The sequence below is a fragment of the Malania oleifera genome, chromosome 11 (genome assembly GCF_029873635.1).
Source record: "Malania oleifera isolate guangnan ecotype guangnan chromosome 11, ASM2987363v1, whole genome shotgun sequence".
Taxonomy (NCBI): Eukaryota; Viridiplantae; Streptophyta; class Magnoliopsida; order Santalales; family Ximeniaceae; genus Malania; species Malania oleifera.
Genome location: NC_080427.1, coordinates 73,507,000 through 73,513,583, shown reverse-complemented (window position 1 = coordinate 73,513,583; position 6,584 = coordinate 73,507,000). Strand labels below are relative to the sequence as shown.

Here is a 6,584-nt window from a genome sequence, read left to right as displayed (position 1 = left end):
GATCTATCGGCTTCTTAGGTGGATAATCAGTGACAACCTGAAATGGGCTAAGACCTGTTGTTCTATTCACGGAGCTATTGATTGCAAACTCATCCATCAGATGACACAAATCCCATGAACCTATGTTATCTCCTATAAGGCATCTTAATAGGTCTCCTAGACTTCTATTAACAACCTCGTTTTTGCCATTAGTTTGGGGATGGTAAGCACTCGAAAACTAAAGCTTAGTACCTAGCATTGTCCACGTAGTTTTCCAAAAATAGTTGACAAACTTCACATCCCTATATGAAACAATGATCTTGGGAAGAACATGCAATCTCACCACTTCCTTGAAAAAGATGGAGGCAACCTTTGAAGCATCATGTGTTTTGTTGCATGGAATAAAATGAGACATCTTGGAGAAATTATTTACAACAACAAACACAAAGTCATTCTTCCTAGCAGTCCAAGGGAGTCCTAATATGAAATCTATACTAATGTCTTGCCAATGGGTACGAGGTACTGGTAAAGGAGTGTAAAAACTAGTGTTTTGCATTCTACCCTTAGCAGATTGGCAAGTTCCACAATGCGAAATGACTCTAGCTACATCCCTCTTGAGGCTAGGCCAAAAGAACCTATCTTCCACCATAGCAATGGTCTTATCCCTACCAAAGTGACATGCAGCATCACCTGCGTACAATTCTCATATCAATTGGTCACGATAGGACGTAGAGGGGATACACAATCTGGTTCCTCTAAAAAGGAATCCTCCATGGATCACATAATCTAGATGAGATCCGGGTAGTCCTTGTAACAAACTAGAGAAAATGTAACAAATGTCCGAACATTGAGAATATTCCTTCTTGATGCTCTCAAAACCTACTACTCTCACTTCCAACGTTTGTAAAGTGGCCACTACTCGACTCAAAGCATCAGCAGCTTTATTTTCAACACTGATGCGATGCTTAAGCACAAAGGTATACTGCTGGATATATTTTATCCACTTTACATGCCTGTGATTGAGTTTCTTTTGTGTGCTTAGGTACCTAAGGGCCTGGTGATCTGAAAAGAGAACAAACTTCTGAGGGAGTAAATAGTGTCTCCAGTGCCTTAAGGATTGGACCACAGCATAGAACTCCTTATCATAAGTTGAGTAACATTGCTTAACATCATCTAACTTCTCACTAAAGAAGGCTACAAAATGGCCCTTTTGACTCAACACTCCTCCTATGCCAACTCTGGAAGTATCACAAGATACTTCAAACAATTTTTGAAAGTATGGGAGGTGTAGCATAGGGGTTTTGGTCATCCGGTCCTTTATTTCTATGAAGGCTTTGGCTGCAACCTTAGGCCACACAAACTCTCCTTTCATTAGACAATTGGTAATGAGTTCCATGATGGTACTAAAATTATTAATGAATCTCCTATAGAATGTGGCTAACCCATGGAAACTTCGTGCTTCATGAATGTTTCTGGGAGTAGGCCAATCTTGGATAGCCTTGACCTTCTTAGGGTCAACAGAAATTCTGCTCTTAGATACAACATATCCTACGAAAATTACCTAAGGATTCATGAAGGTGCACTTCTTCAGATTTGCATACATATTTTGCTCTCTTAAAACTTCAAACACTTTCCTTAACTGGTCTAAATGCTCTTTCCTTGTTTGACTATAAATCAGAATGTCATTAACTTTTTAAACCTTGCTTTTGTCTCCTAAAAAAATGATACCATGGCTTCTTCAAGTGACATCTTCTTCTAACTTTGTTGACTTTCAAGTCCTGGAGGAGGTTACAGCACATTCCTTCTTTTTCCATAAGACAAATTATCATGATTCTGAAGACCTGGTTGGTAATATTGTGGCAAAGGATCACCATGATAATTGTAGTTTTGATTGTTGATGTATTGAACCAGTTCTTGACTCATTCCATTGCTCGGATTTGTCCTACTTGTAGCTGCCACATAGTCTGCAATTTGTGGTATCCTTTGGGTTGTCACAACTGAAATCTGATGAGACAAAGAAGCAACTTGAGTTGAAAGTGCAACAAGCGGCTCCAATTCATGAATCCCAACAACTTTCTTAGCCATAGTTCTTTCAATTGGCCATTGATGGTTATTTGAGACAATTTCTTCCAAAAGAGCAGTAACACCCTTAGGTGTCCTTGACATCAAAGTTCCCCCAGACGCAGCATCCACTAAAGTTCGAGTTTTCCTATTTAACCCATTATAGAACATTTGAATTTGCAACCAATCCGACAATCCATGTTATGGACAGCATCTAATCAAATCCTTATACCTTTCCCAAGCTTCATAGAGTGATTCAAAATCATGTTGCTTGAATTGACCAATCTCACTCCTAAGTTGAGCTGTTTTTGCAGTTAGAAAGAATTTCGTCAGAAACTTTTCTACATGTCCTGTCAACTCGTGATACTTCCCGGTTGTAATGATTGTAGCTAACCTCTTGCCTTGTCCCTCAAAGAAAAAGGGAACAATCTCAGTCTAATGGTGTCTTTAGTAGCACCATTGATATTTAGAGTGTCACAAATCTCCATAAACATCGCTAGATGGATATTGGGATCATCAAGTGGTGATCCACTGAATTGGACTTGCTGCACCATGCTAATCAAGGCAGGTTTGAGCTCAAAATTGTTGGCATTAATGGGCTGGCGTCTAATACCCGAATAGTTGTCATTCACAACTGGCTATACATAATCCTTCAAGGCGCGTGGTTGCTAAATTTGTTGACTGTTATCTATGGCTAGTACCCTTTTTTTCCTTAGTGCTCTGAGCGTTCTATCAATCTCTGGATTTAAAGGAGTAATGGCACGGGTTCAAGCACTGCGCATCTAACATAAAAAAAAAAACACCTAAAAAAGAAAAGAAAAAAATAACAAGAAATAAAATAAAATAAAAAATAAAAATTAAAACAAAATTCTAAATTAAAACATAGACTACTTTGTATCGATATTGGCAAAAATAAGAAAAACTTAATCCCTGGCAACGGCGCCAAAAACTTGATCGGTGTAAAATTGCAAGTGCACAGTATCGTAGTTTTACAATATAGTGATGTGAAGAGTATCGTTCTCAAGGATTGGTGTCTTAGTTTTACCAAGTATCAAAATTATACTAATCTTGATTTTATTTAGAAAGATTAATAATTTTAGAATGCGAAATTGAAATAAAGCTACTTTAAATAAACTATTAAAGGAAAATAAAACTGGTTGCCACGTATCAAATTAATGAGGGGGAAAACTTCTAGAAAACCAATTTCACATAGTTTCTCATGATGCTTTACTCATCTAGCTAATTCAACTTTGTTTTAACTATTTGTTAGCAAATCTCCAATTTTTTCCAAATGCCTCGTTCAATAGTCAATCAGAACCTATTCTTGTTTACTATTTAACATAAGATTATGCAAATTAATAACGCAAGAATGCAATAAGACCCTCGATTTTTTTATGCTACGTAAGTTCATACAAGTCTTTCGATCTCTATATTCACCTATGCTGAATTATCCAAGATCTATCCTATAATTCCCCCTTTCGGTAGCAAATCACAAGAACAACATCATCTAATTAATGGCCAGTTAATTAAAAGTATTAAGCGTAGAATAACTCAGACAAACATTAACGAAAATTACTTCAAATTAGCATCGAAGAGCAAGTATAGTTTAAAACTAGGCTACATTGTTTTCCTAGAATACACAAATTAATTCATGCAAAAAATTAAATTAAACATAAACGATTTCACCATGCTTTCTTTTATTTGGAGAGTATAAGACAAAAAAATACCCACAGCACCGCCGTCGCGCGCCGCAAACACCCTAAGCACCGCCGTTGTTCGCCACTTTCCTGTTCCCGAAAAGATATTAATTTTTCACCGTACTGCCAACCACCCTTACTGTTCATGTGTTGTTTCTGCTACGACTGTCTCTAAGATGAAATAAACCTGCTACAGTTGCTGCCTCTAGGCCTCCTATGACTGTGCCTCCCAAAATAAAATCCTCTGCTTTAATTTCCCACCAAGAAGCCCTTCCAAAGAATGCCTCCTCAGCTCCCTATTCAGCCTCCTCCTATGTGGCCCAAAAAAAAAAAAAATAAATAAATTTCCAACCCTATTTTTCTCCCCTTTTTCTTCTTATGTGCGTCCCCCCCTTGGAACCCTACCTCCTGTGCATGAATCATGCACTCACATGGTCCTTATCCCCCCACTTTTAATTGACTCAACCCCTTAAAATAACTCCCCATTTGAAGTCCCAAAAAAGACCCAGTGAATTTCAAATTAAAGACCAACGAAGCCCAAGAGTGCATGGCCAAGTCACATCAACTCGGCCCACTTTATTATTATTATTTTATTTTATTATTTCTTTTTTTTTTGTTTCAGTGAACAAGACCGATTTTGACCTTCCTACAGCTTGTAACTCTCAAAGCTCAAAACACAAAAATTGTAGAGAATTCCCTTGGCTTTCCACAACATTTTGAATTATCTCGATCAGAGCATGAATGAGAAAGTTATGCCCAAAAATTACAAAATAATGTCGGAAACGGTCTCTCTTTGTGTGCATGGCTTAGCTTCCAAAAATTATCCTTTAAATGTTCATGAAAATCTCGGATGCTCACGACCTTGATTTGGACTCCGCCTCACGTACATGGCACCTCTTCATGCTCGCATACATTCTAGTTTCAAATTTAATGTCCAAAAATTATCTTGCAATAATCAAACACGAGTGTCCATAAATGTTTGGCAATGGATAGGGTAATTATCTTAACATTATCGGGTGAGCTCAATGATTAAAATATTAGACAAAATCGGGCATGTAATTAAAATTATGATATTTAATGTATGAATTTAAATGCATAATTACGCAACTTTGGCATGTAATTAGGAGGTGTTTTTCAAATTTCTTCCTTCAATTATTGCATTGGCCTTAGGTCCCCAAATCGGTGGAAGTCCTCTAAGAATTTTTTTGGATCAGTTCATAAGTTGAGTGATTCTTTCCTAAGGCATTGAGGGAGTTTGTTATATAGGTGAACCTAGTGTACATACTAGTGATGGTTTCATTCGGGTTCATCCTAAAGGCCTCATACTCACTTGTGAGCATGTCAATTTTATTATCTTTAACATCAACCGTTCCTTCATAGGTTACCTCTAGTTTATCCCATATTTCTTTAACTGATTTACATACCATGACCCTATTGAATTCATTTACATCAAGAGCAGAATATAAAACACTTATAGCACTTGAATTTACTTGCAACATCATATGGTCATTGTCGATCATCTTTTTTTCCTCTTTAGGTATTTCTTTGTTATCTATGTTTTTAGTAGGGACAAGGTCACCATGTGTGACAACTTTCCAAGCTTTCCAATCCATGGTTTGCAAGTATATCCTCATTCGTTGTTTCCAAAAAGTATAGTTGACTCCGCAAGAAAAAGGAGGTCTAGATGAGGACTGACCCTTAGCAAAGGGAGCTATGCCTAGGTGTGCCATAAAGATCTTTGTGTAGCTTCTAGGTTAAGATTTGCTACAATGTAACTCTGATACCAATTGAAAAGTAAGGTGTAGTCCCAAGAGGGGGGTGAATTGGGTTTTAAAAGTTTCTCTTAACTCTTTTCATGGATTTACAACTTATCGTAAGTTAAGAATTCAAACAAGGATGATTTGAATTACAATATAAGCTAAATATCAATATTCACTTTTAAAACTTTAAGAATGAGTAAATTGATTCAATCAACACAAACCAATGATTCACAATGTAATGCTTTCAGCTTTTGAATAATTCAATCCTCTCAACAAGATAACCAAAACAAGATTCACACTAAAAAATGATTTTAGCAAAGCTTCCAAGATTTAGCAATTGAATAACTTATAGTAGAGTTTTGATAAAAGTCATGTTTTAATGAAGCACAATTGAAAATTCCAACACTCTTCCAAAACTCAGATTTTTAACAAACTTTCAATTAATGAGTTTTGGGTGTTAATCAATCAATGTACTCCCGTTTGGTTTCCACAATCCCAAGGTCAAATTAATTTTTGGTTTATTTAATATCTAGTCCACACAATTTATAGATTTGAAATAAATAACCACGCAGTTATATATGTACAGAAAAGTGAAGAGAGTTTAGGGAAAGAGAGTGAGGCCGAGTTTTTTTATAAGGTTTGGCTTATACCCAGCCTACGTCCTTGCCTTAAGAAAGACCACCTAAGGATTTCACCATAGCATTCCTTTATGGGCGGAACAAACTGTTACAATCCCTCCTTTAGGGTGGAGCCCCCTTTCCAAGCGATATCCCACGCTAAGTACAACGATCCAATGACCTAAACCATCAAAGAAACAAGAAAACAAGAAAAGGTTTCTTTTGTACAAGAGATGCTCTCAGATAGGGCTGGTTAGTACAATTGAAACCACTAATATACTTCAAAACAAATATCAAAGAAATTGACCTGAAGCTCAAGAATTAATTCACTAGATTTCTTCTATTGATAAGAATCAACAATTCAAAAGTTTGAACTCAGAGAAGATTGATTAGAGATTCATAATATCCCAACAATTCTCAGTATGAAAGTGTGAGCAAAAAAGCATTGAGAGAGAAAGAGCAATTATGGC

General features: G+C 36.6%; 1 non-coding gene across 1 annotated transcript; it reads left to right on the top strand.

Annotated features, from left to right (window-relative positions):
• The first annotated feature begins 2,233 nt into the window (after nucleotides 1–2,233).
• LOC131143560 (small nucleolar RNA R71) lies at nucleotides 2,234–2,340 on the top strand. The gene has a single exon (XR_009133546.1). It is a non-coding gene; the product is annotated as a small nucleolar RNA R71 (small nucleolar RNA).
• Nucleotides 2,341–6,584: the final 4,244 nt, after the last annotated feature.